The 14,614-nt window shown below is 48.7% G+C and overlaps 2 long non-coding RNA genes across 3 annotated transcripts; both read right to left on the reverse strand.

Annotated features, from left to right (window-relative positions):
- Positions 1 to 396: 396 nt before the first annotated feature.
- Positions 397 to 4,420, reverse strand: LOC124516893 (uncharacterized). Of its 2 annotated transcripts, XR_006963266.1 has the most exons (4): positions 4,280 to 4,420; positions 3,944 to 4,187; positions 1,698 to 1,924; positions 397 to 1,120 (listed from the first exon to the last, which is right to left on the reverse strand). It is a non-coding gene; the product is annotated as an uncharacterized LOC124516893 (long non-coding RNA). The 2 variants fall into 2 exon arrangements; XR_006963263.1 differs by having other exon boundaries at positions 397 to 1,924.
- Positions 4,421 to 12,059: 7,639 nt separating this feature from the next.
- Positions 12,060 to 14,301, reverse strand: LOC124517000 (uncharacterized). The gene is made up of 3 exons (XR_006963278.1): positions 14,033 to 14,301; positions 13,469 to 13,642; positions 12,060 to 12,099 (listed from the first exon to the last, which is right to left on the reverse strand). It is a non-coding gene; the product is annotated as an uncharacterized LOC124517000 (long non-coding RNA).
- Positions 14,302 to 14,614: the final 313 nt, after the last annotated feature.

Here is a 14,614-nt window from a genome sequence, read left to right on the forward strand (position 1 = left end):
CTGTGTTTTCAGTGTAGTCACAAATATTCATGCATCTCAAGACACTTTCCTCCAGCATTTATCTATTTTTCAATCTGAGTACCATTGAGACAATATTCCCGCTCATTAAAAGCATAGTTAGGAAAATTTCTACAGCACGTTAAATTACATGAAGTGGCAGTAAATATTTGTTGGTCAGATTTCAAATAGGAACTAGAACTTGGGGAATGGGGAGCTCTCGGCATCGAAGATTCTATCACATGAAAGTATTCCAGAGTGCATGGATTCCCGTAGGGAAAATGTGTCTCTGTGGGCCATTTGAAGTAAATATTCAATTTAACAAATAAAGGATGTGGTTGCAAAAATAATTAGGAATGACAATTTCTTTTAAATAACATTCCATATGCAAATAACTTCCATAAGTAGATTTATATAAGTACCTTAAAATATTCCAAGTTGGAACGATTTAATATTATTCATAGTGAGGATGATGTGTGCGCGGAAAGACTTTTCAGTCTAGAAAACCATTCTATGCTTAGGTATTAGAAAGGCATTGACTGATCAGACAAAGGGTCAACCTTGAATAACAATGAGATCAAACACGTGCCTTTGGTTTACTTGTATTTGTGGTTGTTGCCCCCTCCCCCCACCAACACAACACTTAACCCGGTAGTTAAAACAGTCCTGTTGAGTCATAGGTGGGATCGATCAAGTACAAACCTGCTTCAAGGGAACAGAGCTCCAGTTATGACACAAACATTATCAGAGGGAGGGTGTTTCTCTTGGTATAAGTTTAAGAGCAGTGTCTTCCCTCTGTCCAATGCTTACAGCAGAAAATAAGCCTCTGTCCTAAAAAAGCATTTAAAATCATATCAGACGTGCTCAATTACATCACCGTGAGTATCCTCGCGTGGTTGTGGGAGGACAACATGCCCATAACTTAGAATCCACGGGAAATGTCTTGTTGAGTGTTAGGGCAAGCGGGAAGACTTGGCTCTTGTTTTCCTTGGAAAGCTCCTTAAATTTGAGCACTCGCACCACTTGATAAATAATAGAGGAGCATCCGTGATAAGAAGTTTCAAGACGTCTTTGCTTATTCACCTGAAGCCAGTTTCTCCAAAAAATTATCATCCAAAGTGTTCTGCGCAAGACACGGAATCAATAGAAACACGTTACGAGCCAATGACAGGCTCCCCTATGCACTTAATAAACTGCTGACGTCTTATGTCGTGTTTATATCCAGAATCTGTTGTTGCACCAAACCAAGTAAATGCTTTGGAATAAATAAAACAGGCATGGTCTTGTCATCTGACGTGGTGATTGGAAGAGGGATTACAGTCAAGCATACTAATGGAATGATGGAACTTGGAATTGTCCTCTGAGGCCACACCAACACGTGGGCTGGGCGTGTGGGGGTCCGGGAGTCTGGGGTAATCTGCAAGGGCTCAGTGTGTCTACATCTTCCTAGCTCTGTGACTTTGGGTAAGTTAATTAATCTCTCAAGGCCTCAGTCCCTTCATCTGTAAAATAAGTGTGTTAATAGTGTACCTTTATAACATCAAGCACGTAAGTAACACAATGCTTACCCCTTACGTTCTCAGTAAGCCAAAGCTCTTACGGTTTTATAGACTGAATAAATTCCATTTCTCGTATATGTCCGATGGTAATCTCAGAATTTTCAGATGGTATTGTGATTACTGCATTACACGTAAACTTACCACAAGTCCCAATGACATGTATGTATCAGCCAAGGACATACGGCATTCCTCGGAGGGAAGGTCAGTGTCCAGCCTGCAGAATCCCCACTTTGCTGTATCTCACTGGTCCTCTCAGAGCAGAGGATTGGGGAATCGATTCAGTGTCCTTACCATAGAGAGCCCACTGGTGATCAGGGTCATGGTCGTTCTCAGATCCAAACTTCAAACGGCATCGATCCTACTTTTTACTATAAGCACATCATAGGGTTAATGTGAGAGTAATTTTCAAGTCTGAAAATTAACTGTTAAGTTGATATTTTAATAACTGGGTCCATACAGATCAAATGAGATTCGTCAGAATAGCAACGCAATTTAACAAATTAGTTTTGTTTGCATACAAGACGGTAGTTTTATCCTGGTTTAAACACCTACGATGTTTACGTTTATCTGTATTACTAAATATTTTCAAAACATTCCCCCCCGTGACTTCATTAATTGGAGCCTGAGCTTCTGAGGCAGGAGACAAGGTACCATTACGGCCTGAGTCAAATAAAATTTAAGCAAACTTGTTGACAAACATTTTCATTATTGCCAGAACTCGATTGCTGTAATAGTACTAAGAAGCCCATAAATCACTTAAGACTGTGCGTTCTGCACTTTCCCCAAGAAACCTCCATGGAAAACACTGTAAATGGTGTATAGCTTCTGATGGATCACATCACTCCCTTTCCTAATGTGAGGTTGAGCTTCTCATTGTTAAGCGGTCCTCCGCCAATACAGCTGTTGGCCTAGCGGTCAATTAAATTTCAAATGGACTTCAAAGGCCAGGATTAGTCATTTCCCTTTACTCTCAATTCTCCAGTAATAATTTACTCAAATCCCCAAGACATTTTTATTTTTTAAAAATGTTTATTTGTTTTGAGAGGGAGAGAGACAGAGCATGAGCAGGGGAGGGGCAGAGAGAGAGGCAGAGAGGGAATCCCAAGCAGGCTCCATGCTGTCAGCACAGAGCCCAACTCAGGGCTTAAACCCAGAAACTAAGAGATCATGACCTGAGCCAGAGATCAAGAGTCGGACGCCCAACTGACTGAGCCACCCAGGTGCCCCCCACACCCTGCAAGAAAATTTCAAATGTGCTTCATTTCCAATGGGGGTTTAAGAATTTTAAAAGCACTGTTTTCCAAAACAGTTTTAATGCTGAGCCTTTCTAAAATTTTTTTAATGTTTATTTATTTTTGAGAGAGAGACAGAGTGCAAGCAGGGGAGGGGCAGAGAGAGAGGGGGACACAGAGACCGAAGCAGGCTCCAGGCTCCGAGCTGTCTGCACAAAGCCCAACGCGGGGCTCGAACTCACAAACCGCGAGATAGCGACCTGAGCCGAAGTCGGATGCTTACCCGACTGAGCCCCCCAGGCACCAATGCTGAACCTTTCTAAGTAGCAGATCTGACAACGATGAGAAGGACCACAGGGTTAGAAGTAACAGTGGCTGTGACCACTTGTCAGACCTGCCGTGTCTTCCTTGCAGTGTGGACGAGGCTCTCGCCCCGCTTTGAAGTTGCACACTCCCGGCCCGAGCGTCTCAGAGGGGAGAGCTCTGTGTGCACACCGCTGCATGGGCATAAATATTCTAATCAATGTGACCACTGTCAGCAAATACTTTACGGAGGAGTAGTGTTTAGGAAAACACTTGAAAATTTCTGGTTGGGTTTTCCCACCATCATGTGATTTTGCTTATTTTGCACAGGACTTTAGTGCTGGTGGAAAAAAGTACCTGGATTTCCTACACCTCCAATCAAACGGGTGAGGAAGGAGGGGCACCAACTCCCGCCTGTAGCCCCACCGTGAACCCAAGGAGCGTCCCCTGATTAGCTGTGTTATCGCGACAGGGCCCCGTGCGCCACACTGCAAAGTACCTAGAAAGCCATGTTGTTTTAAAAGCCGGAATACTGGGGCGCCTGGGTGGCGCAGTCGGTTAAGCGTCCGACTTCAGCCAGGTCACGATCTCGCGGTCCATGAGTTCGAGCCCCGCGTCGGGCTCTGGGCTGATGGCTCGGAGCCTGGAGCCTGTTTCTGATTCTGTGTCTCCCTCTCTCTCTGCCCCTCCCCCGTTCATGCTCTGTCTCTCTCTGTCCCAAAAATAAATAAACGTTGAAAAAAATAAAAAATAAATAAAAAATAAAAGCCGGAACACTGTAAGCTTCTGCTCCAAGGTAATCTCTGATAAAAAAACAAGAAATCCATCTCAAGAGGTCTGTCACATACGTACTTGAACATGGGTACTGCATGCAAAATGGCAAAAGACGTTGTGAAGTCCTGGGTGTCCCGTCCATAGGGTTGACGTGCAGGGACAGAGTGCCTCTGGCCACCCCGGGCTTCTCCGGGCTCCAGCATGACCCAGGCTGCTCCCCCCAGAGCTGGCGACCGCTGCCAGCCCACCTGGGCTGTGGAGGTGGGGGTCCCTGAGAAAGGTGGAGACAAGAGGCAAATCCCAACTAGAAGACTCCTGGGCTCTTTAAAAAAAAAAAAAAATTTTTTTTTGGACGTAATTATAGAGATATTCAAGGCATTGCATTGCAAAAATCATACAGAGAAGTCTCCCTACCTGCAGAGAAGCTGGTGGGCGATGCATCGGCTTGAACACAGGACCTTCAATACGGGAGGCTTCCCAGGGATGCCCACGAGAGGCAGCCGTGGTGCTGGTGGGGAGGAGATTGGGAAAGGTAGCTTTCAGTTGGTTGGAGGTTTCCAGCCCCTGGGAAAAAAAAAAAAAAACACTCAAGCAAATCCATTTGTATTTTTATCAACACGTGTACCAAATTACATATTACCCAGCATCAGTAAGTGAGGTTTTCCCCACGTGAGAATAAGTTGTCTGAGTAAGTAAAAATGCATCCTTCAGCCTCTGGTGTATTACTCTGGCCACTTACTGGAAAGTTTTCTAAATTGAAATGCAGAGCTCCCGGCCTCTTATACACTATATACCCCATGGGTAACTGAACCTGTTTTTCCTCACACAATGTGTCCCCGTAAGAACATCACCCCCATGAGTTTGTAAAAGGAACTGGGTTGTAGGACCACTTTTGCTTCCAACGAGCTGGACCAAAAAACAGTGCTTTAGCAACCTCCTTGCTGTTTGAGGGTGCGACGCTGACCGAGAGGCATCTAGAACCGTCTTGATGGAGTCCCCCTGGGCTCCCTACCCTTCTCACTAGAGCAGGACTTCCTGTAACTTCACTGTTTGTTTTGTAGCATTAGAGACCTGTCTAGGACTTTGTTTGAGGGCAAGCCCTGCTGATAAGAAATATTTTGAAAACGAGGGCACCTAGGTGGCTCAGTCGGTTAAGCTTCCGACTTCAGTTCAGGTCTTGAGTTCGTGGGTTCGAGCCCTGCGTCCGGCTCTGTGCCGACAGTTCAGAGCCTGCTTGGGATTCTGTCTCTTTCTCTCTCTCTCTCTCTCTCTCTCCCCCTCTGTCTCTCTCTTGCTCTCAAAAATAAATAAATAAACAGTTTTGGGAAAAGAAAGAAAAATTTTGAAATATTGTCCAACACACAGGACAATTTTACGAGCATGTGACTCTCTTTGCCGCAGGGCAGGGTTCCCAACCAGAATACTGGGATTCCCCAGGCTTTTAAAGATGGCCCAGTAGACACTCCAGCTCACCACCCTTCGCCTCCTCCATGGGTTCTCCGCTTCTGGTGGCAACACTCTGGCCTCTTCTTCCTTGCTTGCAGATCTCACTGGACCCACACACCCTGGGGTGGAAGGCAAAACTCCCATCACAAGGAAGTGAAGGCCTATTGACGAACGGGAGCTGCGGTTCAAATCAATGGCGTCAAACTACGAAGAGCTTGAATGAACAGTCAAGAAGCATCCAAGATTTGGGTTTTGAAAAACCCCCCACGTCAGGGGGCGGCAGAATGAGGAACGGCCATGGCTGCTCAGGGTGAGGAAACTTCACCGGCTTTCTGTCAAATTCATTAACAAACGAGCGGTTGACGGAACGCTCTTTCGACCCACCGTCTCATTCCGCAGGACGGGGTCTGTGTCTCCCGACTCCCCAGCACTGTTCACACCAACACCTGGGTCTTTCTTTCTTTTCTTAAACAGAATGGAACAGCTTGGGCCCCTCTTGCGGCTCAGTTTCCTTGTTTGCTGATGCGGTGGAAATGAGCCATATGCCTAATCATTTCAAGAAGTTTTTTTTTTAACTAGGCTTTTGGGGCAATTTACTCCAAAATCCACACTTTTTTCCCCATTGTCATCAAAAACTCATCATACTCCTGAGGACAAAATACCAAAGCACAGTTTAATCCAAATTGTTCTGGATGTTATATTTTTAACAGAATCCGAGGCATACATAATATTAAAAATTATATCTCTGATGTTATAATGAGATTTATAAATCAGGCACACTCCCTGGATAATGGATCATATGGTTGTATGTCTTATGAGAGCTCTTCTGTGATAGTTCAGATTCCACATAACACTCTCGCCCAAGGAATAAATCAATGGGAAAATACTACGGCCAGGAAAATCAGTTAATGGAACCATTCTAAGAAAGTACCCACCTGATCGCTTTATTTTTACCAGGTGAGCCTTTGATCCTGACCTGAACGTTCACTGAAAGTGAAATTATGGCACAACCAGTCAGAAAAACACATTGTCCATCTGTCCTTTTGCTTATCTTCAATAAGAAATAGGTTCAGGGGATGGGGTGCCCAGGGGGCTCAGCCAGTTAAGTGTTGGACTTTGGCTCAGGTCATGATCTTGCGGTCCGTGAGTTCAAACCCCACATCAGGCTCTGTGCTGACAGCTCAGAGCCTGGAGCCTGTTTCAGATTCTGTGTCTCCCTCTCTCTCTGCCCCTCCCCTGCTCACACTCTAGCCCTCTCTCTCAAGTATAAATAAATAAATAAATAAATAGGAAATGGGTTTGGGGAGACGTCTTCGGATGCTCTAAAATGATTAACTTTTTAGACTCATAAGTTGTTGCTTTATGGCTTTCCATGACCATTCCACCCTTGTAAAAGCAGAATTTTGCAAACTAACCTCCTTTCATTAGCATTGCAAGACTTGAGACCTTTTACCAAAATTCCTTCCGTCCACCTTCTGAGCCCGTCTGTGGATGATGGGACTCGCAATCTAATCCCGTCTAACACTGTTAAAGGAATTTCGCAATTATATCCATCCTCTTCCTCCCTCAAATTATAAAGAGTATCTTTGGTGTCATGTGTATTATTTCAGATTTATAAGTGACAAAATCGCTCTAGAAGCTTCCTGACAGCCATCAAAGATTAGCCATCCAATCAGGGAAGAGCCTCGACCCAGTGGTGGGAAAGAGAGATTAAATTGTAATTGGGCAGGGCTGGCCGTGGGACTCAGCACTCCCTCTACCGTGTCGTTGGTGACCACTGCTCTCTCAGCTCTACCCCGTGGCCTGTTGAGCCCAGGAGTCCATGCAGCTTCTTGGGCTTTGGGCCTCCTCACAGCCACAGGCCTGCCTTAACCACAGCAGCAGCCTTTTGGGCTGATAGCCTCAGCCGGTCCATTAAGCTCTTCCAGCCTGTACGTGTCCCTGGCCCAGACCAAGGAAGACACAGCACCTTGGACCTGTAGCAGGTGGAGAGAGGCTTCTATTAAACCTGATTTCCTGCAAACCCCAGACCAAGGACTGATTCAACCAAGGAAAGAAAATGAGTTACTTCTTGAGGTGAGAATGAGCAATCGGCAAGAGCCATCAAATGACCCACGCGAGAGAGCGAGAGAGCGAGAAAGCGAGAGAGCCGTGTTACCGGCAAAGCCCAGCTCCATGCCTCACATCTTGGCCACCTTCTGAGCAGCGCGGTCTTCTGCGTCCTGCTCCTCCCCCCCTGCACCCCTGCATTCCGGCCTCAGGGCTTCTGCTCTCACCCTGCTTCCCAGGACAGGGACACTCATGCCGCGTCCCCTTTGGTCCTCACCAACGCTGGCATTTGTTGGACACTCGCCCCCTGCCAGGCAGCCTACCTTGACCAATGATGTCCACACTCCCACCTCACCAAGATGCAGAGTCAGTGACCCAGCCTCGCGGAAGTGGAAATGGAGGCTCTGGCGTCTGCAACATCTGTGGTCACAGAACCCAAATAAGGGGCAGAACCAGTGAAAACCGGGGTCCGTCTGAGCCCAGATCTGGATTCCAAACAATCCCCCAGATGGCCTCTCCCCACGACCTCTGGGGTCACCATGGAGCCTCCCCCGCCCCCAGGCCAACCCTCTGGCCATCAAAGGCTCCAGCAGACCAGGTACTTTCTGGAGACCCTGGATCACAATGTGGTCTACAAACTCTGCCTCACTGTCTTCACCCGGAAAGGCCAAATCCGCTCTATTTCGCACCAATACTCAGCAATTGGTTAAAATAGTTTGTATGCCTTTAAAAACACAGTTTCAAAAAGAATTATGAACCGAACTTCCCATTTCTGTTGTTGGATCCACAAAAAACAAAACCTCTCTTGACATCTTTGCACCCAAGCCTTCTTTTCACACACTAGTAGTGACAACAAGCAGAGAAACTCGAGTCCACAGAAATGCAGAACTTGAACAACAAAAGCCTAAAAGGGCACTTACTGAGCAAATTTCCCTGAAGCATCACCTTTGTCACCTTGCTGGGGTGGCCCCAGTGTCACAGACCCAGACCGGCAGCTCGTGGAATCACTTGTTACTTGGTGGTTGTGGGATCGACACGTTCCTTTCGGTCATAGCTTCGTGTCAGCGTGGAGATGTGTGTGATTCCGTTTGCCTTTGGGAAGCTGTGTGTCAAAGACTTTGAGGAAATTAGGATTTCCAAATGAAAAGTTCATATGTGTCTCGCAGGTTGGACACAGACGGTGAAAGTTACAAGGGGAGAGAAGGGGTGGTAAACGTGCCTGATGAACTGTAGACCCACAGACTTCCTTCCCAGCACCGTAGGGAACACTCCATTTCACCAATGCTTTTATCTTGTGTGGCAGAGGAGGGCACAGGTCTCCAGAATGCAGTTTGTCCTTTTTTGTTTGTATCTGAGAGGGGGGGTGGGGAGCAGGGAAAAGGAGCAGAAGGAAAGAGAGAGAGAATCTTAAGCAGGTTCCGCACTCAGTGCGGAACCCAATGTGGGGCTCGATTCTATGACCCTGGGATCATGACCTGAGCCAAAATCAAGGGTCGGAGGCTGAACCGACTGAGCCACCCAGGTGCCCCTGGAACGCAGTTCTAACTGTGACCTTTCTAGAACCCTCCATGTTTCTGAACACCTAACCTTGATGCGCTTTGCTCTTAGGACTGTGTGAAGTTAATGCCAGAAAGAATGCGGCACTTCATTAAAAACTGTACTAAGCTGTCACTCTAGTATGAGTAAAATCGGGAAAGAATCATAAAATGCAAGGGCCCAAGAGGACCTCAAAATCCACTTAACTCACTCACCTCATTTTACAGACAGAAACTGAAGCTCAGAGACGCTGTTGTGTTCAAGGGGTTCACCTCATCTCGTTGGGGCACGAGATCGGGAGAAGCATGGAATTTGGATGGACTCGGAACCCAGGTGTGAAGTATAATCGCCTCCTTCTAGCTCTAAGGGTGTCACCCCCCACCCCCCCATCGGCAGACGTTAAACAGAATGGCTGTGGGTAAAATGCCCAGTTTATAGAAGGAGATACATGGAAATGTTATTTTCTCCTTTTCTAAAGGCATCTTGAGCTGACAGGTGTGATTGACGGTCTACCTGGCTTCAACCTCCAATCACCCTATTGTACCAACCAGCTGTGTCACCCTCCCCTGGACGACCCCAGCACCGTCACATGTAGTGAGCTCAGAACCCAGTGAGTGAGGTAGCAGGTGACCACCAGGAGGGGGCTGACAGGCCAGGACTGGCCCAGCCACTGCTCCTAGAGGGCTGATCCCCTAGATTCACCTGGATGGGTGAGTTCCTGGCCCACGGTTGAACCCTTGAATGGGCTCTCCTGCTCATCAGTGACCTGTCTAGTCACAGAATTTTGCTTGTCACCTTGCTGGGTTGGAAGCCATCACGAACTCATTTCTCACACTCTTGCCTCCTGAGCCAAAACCTCAGACCACTTCTCGAGCTCTTGTCTTTCCCAAATCCAAGTTCACAAGCCTTCCGACCCCGGTGACACCCGCGATGTCCCACACCCCTGGAGACCAGCAGGAATCTTCTCGTCTCTCTGCGAATCAGGGACCCCACACTTTGGGTAGTCAAGGAAAAGGAGAGCTTATACTTTCTAAAATGTCAAAGGTTTCTTAAAAGTTATCTCTGCCTCGGGGCACCTGGGTGGCTCAGTCCGTTGAACGTCCGACTTCGGCTCAGGTCATGATCTCACGGTTTGTGAGTTTGAACCCTACATCGGGCTCTGTGCTGACGGCTCAGAGCCTGGAGCCTGCTTCGGATTCTGTCTCCCTCTCTCTCTGCCCCTCCCCCGCTCATGCTCTGTCTCTCTCTCTCTGTCAAAAATAAACAAATATTAAAAAATTTTTTTAAAAAGTTCTCTCTGCCTCAACACAAAGAATTTTCTGTTCATCAGAAACAAAAACAAAAAAACCTCCCTAATCCAGAGAAACCTAAAGAAAGTTAAAATCATCCATAATCCTACCAACCTGGGATCACTGCTAATTTTTTCACATTGGGATCATAATGTGGAAGAGAATCTATTTCATGGACAATGTAAGGCCAGCTTTTTCCTATGTGATTAGGTATTGTTCTACGACATCCTTCCTTAGTGGCTGGAGCCTAACATATCCATTTTGGGCAGGGAATACACTAAAATAAAAGACATTTTACTGAAATCATGAGAGACCAAAATACAAACTTGTGCATTTGTCCTGAATAAGTAACTGAACCGTGGATCAGTTAACCTGAGCAAATGGCCTGTGGTATAACATGAAATTCAGGGGGGGCAAACCTCCATTGCCATTTAATTTCAAACAATATCCACTCTGTAACTCAGACACCATACAGACTAATACAAAAATTAATCTAAAAAGGCAGCCTCCTTTTGTGATAAAGAGAACTGATGTCAATAGAACAAAGACGTAGGAAGCATCTTAAAAAATATAATTGGGGAAGACCAGAAGCGTATAAGGGGAAACAGGAAGAATGTTTAGGGATGATTAGTCTAAGTGTGGAGCCAATAAAGCCACCCTCGTGCCTGGGAGCTGCTTCCTGTGGTCTGGGAGTTGGAGCCTCACGGGGGGCCCGAGAGTGAGCGTGAGACCAGGCGCTGGCTGTCAGCACAGATACCCTGATAATGGTCCACGGGCTCTTGTTTGTGTCAGATGAACCTCGTGAAGAAGGGTATTTATTTGGACAAGTAGATGCAGCAGGCTCGTGCTGGTGCTGGGGACACGGGGACGTGGGACCCGATCTCTGCTCTCTAGGGCTCAGGTGTGGCGGCACAGACAGGTCAGACACCCATGGTGATGTCGCCACCCTGCAGGAAGGTTTGGGGCTCACGGAGGGAATAGCACACAGGGTGTCTTAGGGACAGACGTGTTTCCCACAGCCCGCATCCCAGCTGACTCCCAGAAAGGGGAACTGCGCGTCCCGGCAAGCAGAGGCAAGGCCAGTTTGGGGAAAGTCAGACTGCAGCAGACGCCAAGTGACCCCACGTGGCGCGTCTGTCCTTTCCGCTCCAGAGGACAGAAGACAAGTACAGACGCTGAGCCTCGTCTCCGGGATGACCGAGCCGCACCCCTGAGGCTTCGCCAGCCCCTCGCCCCACTTTCTTCTCAAAAAAGGTGATCGTGACCTCCCGGAGGCCGAAGAGCAGGAGCAAGCCTGCACGTGAGGGCCACCTCAGCAGCGCACACACCTGTTTGCAAATCTGGTGTCCGTGGAGACAACGGCCTCCTGTTTTGTCTCACCTTCTCCAGAAAAGTCCCTGATTCCTCTGGGTGGTGACGTTTACACCACAGCCGCTTCACGGCTGTAACTTGAGACGCACAGCTGGCCTGGGCACTTGGTGGCTCGGGAGTCCCCAGGGGTGTAAGTCAGGCCTGCCCAGCACGGCCGCCCGGCTCCTGCTTCCCACTGGCTATGCAAACCCTTTCTGAATGTTACTAGAATGAGTCAGGCAAGATCAAGAACCCATGGAATTTATTGCCAAAATATGACATTAGTGATAGCAAGCTTGGTGCCCCCCCCCACACACACACAGAGCACGATAGAACTTCCCTTTCTCATAATTACAAAATTAATTGAAAATTTTGGAATCATAGGGGTGCCTGGGTGGTTCAGTCGGTTGAATGTCCAACTTCGGCTTAGGTCATGATCTCACGGTCTGTGAGTTTGAGCCCCGCGTCGGGCTCTGTGCTGACAGCTCGGAGCCTGGAGCCTGCTTCCGATTCTGTGTCTCCCTCTCTCTCTGCCTCTCCCCTGTTCATGCTCTGTCTGTCTCTCTGAAAAATAAATAAACATTAGAAAAACTAAAAGTTTGGAATCATAAAACTTATATTTTTTACATGACAGGGTTTTTTTTTTGCTGTTGTTGGTTTTTCTGTCTTGGAAAAAACCATTTAGATCTGCCCTCTGTAGACCCTTTTGCTTGAAGAGGTTGTACCGTCCCACCCACCCCGTGATGTGATGACCGGTATTTTTTCTCAGCTTTGCTCCTGCTACAGCCACGCGGCACAGCCTTTCCCCATGTCTTCAGGGCTGTGACGCACTGATCTTCAGTTAAGAAAAGTGGAAGCTAATGAAACAAACAGCAACGGCTGGAGCCCAAGAGGCAAATCCAGGCAAAATAAGGCTTGATTCAGTGGACACTGCTCCCATAATTGCTGGACGATTGGAACCGGCCCCAGGGATTCTGGTCAGCACTACTGAATCTCGTTGCTGATGGGGCAGGGGTGGTGACCTACCTAGAGTCACTTGTGTGGGAAATGTCCCCTGCCAGGAAAAGCCCCCGGACCTGCGCTCTCTGCCCAGGGGAATCGGGAATAAGGAAGTGTGGACAGCATCTGGAGGATGTCTGGGCTCACGTGCATATGTGGTAGCTTGTGGGCTTGTCCCAATAGAGGATCTGTGCCCTCCACATGATAAATACGTCTTCGCTCAAGGCTCATGTGCCCCAGTGAGGTAATGCTTCCACAGCTCCTCTCTGTTCTTGCCGTGCTTCTGAGAAATGTGTCTGTGGCGTAGGGAAAACCCTACCCACCCTTACCCTCTTTCGGCTTCCGTTCCCTAAGCCTTAGGTGTACGGAAGTTTCCAGAGATTCCTTCCAGCTTTGCTACTACGCGAGGAGATGAGTTACAAGTGGGAATGTAATGTGACCACCCCGAAGAGCTTTGAAAAGGTCCCTTGAAGAATATTCCATGGAAGATCTCAGAGGGCGGGGACCAGAGGGCAAAGCAGTGTCCTCGCCTGCTGGGAAGTGTCCCCCGAGGTCCTGCCGGGCCGTCTGGTCCGAGCTGGGGGAGCAGGCAGAACGGGAGAACAGCTACCTGTTGCCATGAGTGCTGCAGGGGGAGCATCTGAGGGGCCGGAGCCGCTCCCGGGGGCTGGCTGGCTCCTCCCATGCCCCCAGGGCTGGCCCCGCTCACCCCTGTATGCAGACCCCCTTTCTCTGGGTAGCCCTTCCCGTGTCTCTGGATTCATCCTTTCTACCCAGTTTCCCAGGGGTAGATCTTAACTTCCCGTGTGTCCGTCCCCTGCCTGGCACGGGGCTTGCACTTTGAAGATGGCAGGAAGCACTCCTGCCCTGGGGCCCTGTCGGTGTCAGCCAGGCTGTGCCCACCAGAGCGCAGCCAGGGGTGCTGATCACGCACCTGCCGCCAGGGCCGAGGTCACAACAGCACAGACACGGCAGTGGGAAACACCCGTGCTTCACACCCATCCCAGGGCACGTCTTCTCGAAGGGAAACAGAAACAGCCCGTGCTCCACTCGCAGCAGATGATGTTGCTTTTCCACCAAAGTCGCCAGAAAGGGGAGCACGTTCTCACTAGAAAGCCAAGTGGAGAAGGGGCTTGAAGCTCCCCGAGCGGGTTCGAGCTCCGGCCTGGCCCTCGTCTTCCTGATGAGCACTGGGCCAGGCAAGCAATCACCCAGGAGCCAAGGTGCCGCTAAGTTCAGCGCACCGCGGTTGCCCGGGACTGGCTGCGGGGAGCCTGGGGCCAGGACATGGGGGATCAGGCGTGGGGGGCAGAAGCCAAAGGCCCCAGGGCTGCCCTTCAGAGCACAGAGGATGGCCCTGAGAAATTCCAAGTTGCCAATAGCTGTCTTCGTTTTCAAAAACTTAATGGTTTGCATTTTTAGGTCTATAGAAAAACTGTCTGGAAACCAGAGAGAGAGTTCCCATACACCCCCCCCAACCGCCCTACAGTCCCCGTACCTCTCCCTACGGGCAGCATCTTGGACTGTTGGTGGCAGTTGATGAGCTGATATTGATACTTTACCATCAGCTAACGCGCGTAATGTGCATTAAGGTTCACTCCGAGTGCCGGGCCTTCCGTTTCAACGGATGCACGATAACATGTATCCATCATGATGGCTGCAAACAGCATCTTGCACAGCCTTGAAAGTCCTCTGTGCTCCACCCGTCCATCCCTAGCTCTTCTCCGAGCCCCAGCACCCCCGGATCTTTTACTGGCTGCATAATGTCGCCTTTTCCGGAACGTCCCATAGCTGGAATCATACAGGATGTGGCCTTTCCAAGCTGGCTTCTTCCACTCAGTGATGTGCATTTAAGGGTCCTGTGTGTCTTTTGGGGGGGCGGATCGCTAATTCCTTTTTATCCCCGAATAATATTCCATTGCCTGGATGTACCACAATTTGTTTGTCTGCCTTCTCTTTTTAAGTGAAGAAAACGACACTCTTGGAGGAAGGCAAAGAGAAAACGCTTTCTTCGGCCATTAATTTTCTCAGTTTTGCCTCATTTCTGCACTGCCTTGCCCCCAGGTAGCACAATGTTCTG

This window comes from Lynx rufus, unplaced genomic scaffold, assembly GCF_022079265.1.
Source record: "Lynx rufus isolate CCGP_SWC_20201006 ecotype Redwood Valley unplaced genomic scaffold, mLynRuf1.p SCAF_1, whole genome shotgun sequence".
NCBI classification, from domain to species: Eukaryota; Metazoa; Chordata; class Mammalia; order Carnivora; family Felidae; genus Lynx; species Lynx rufus.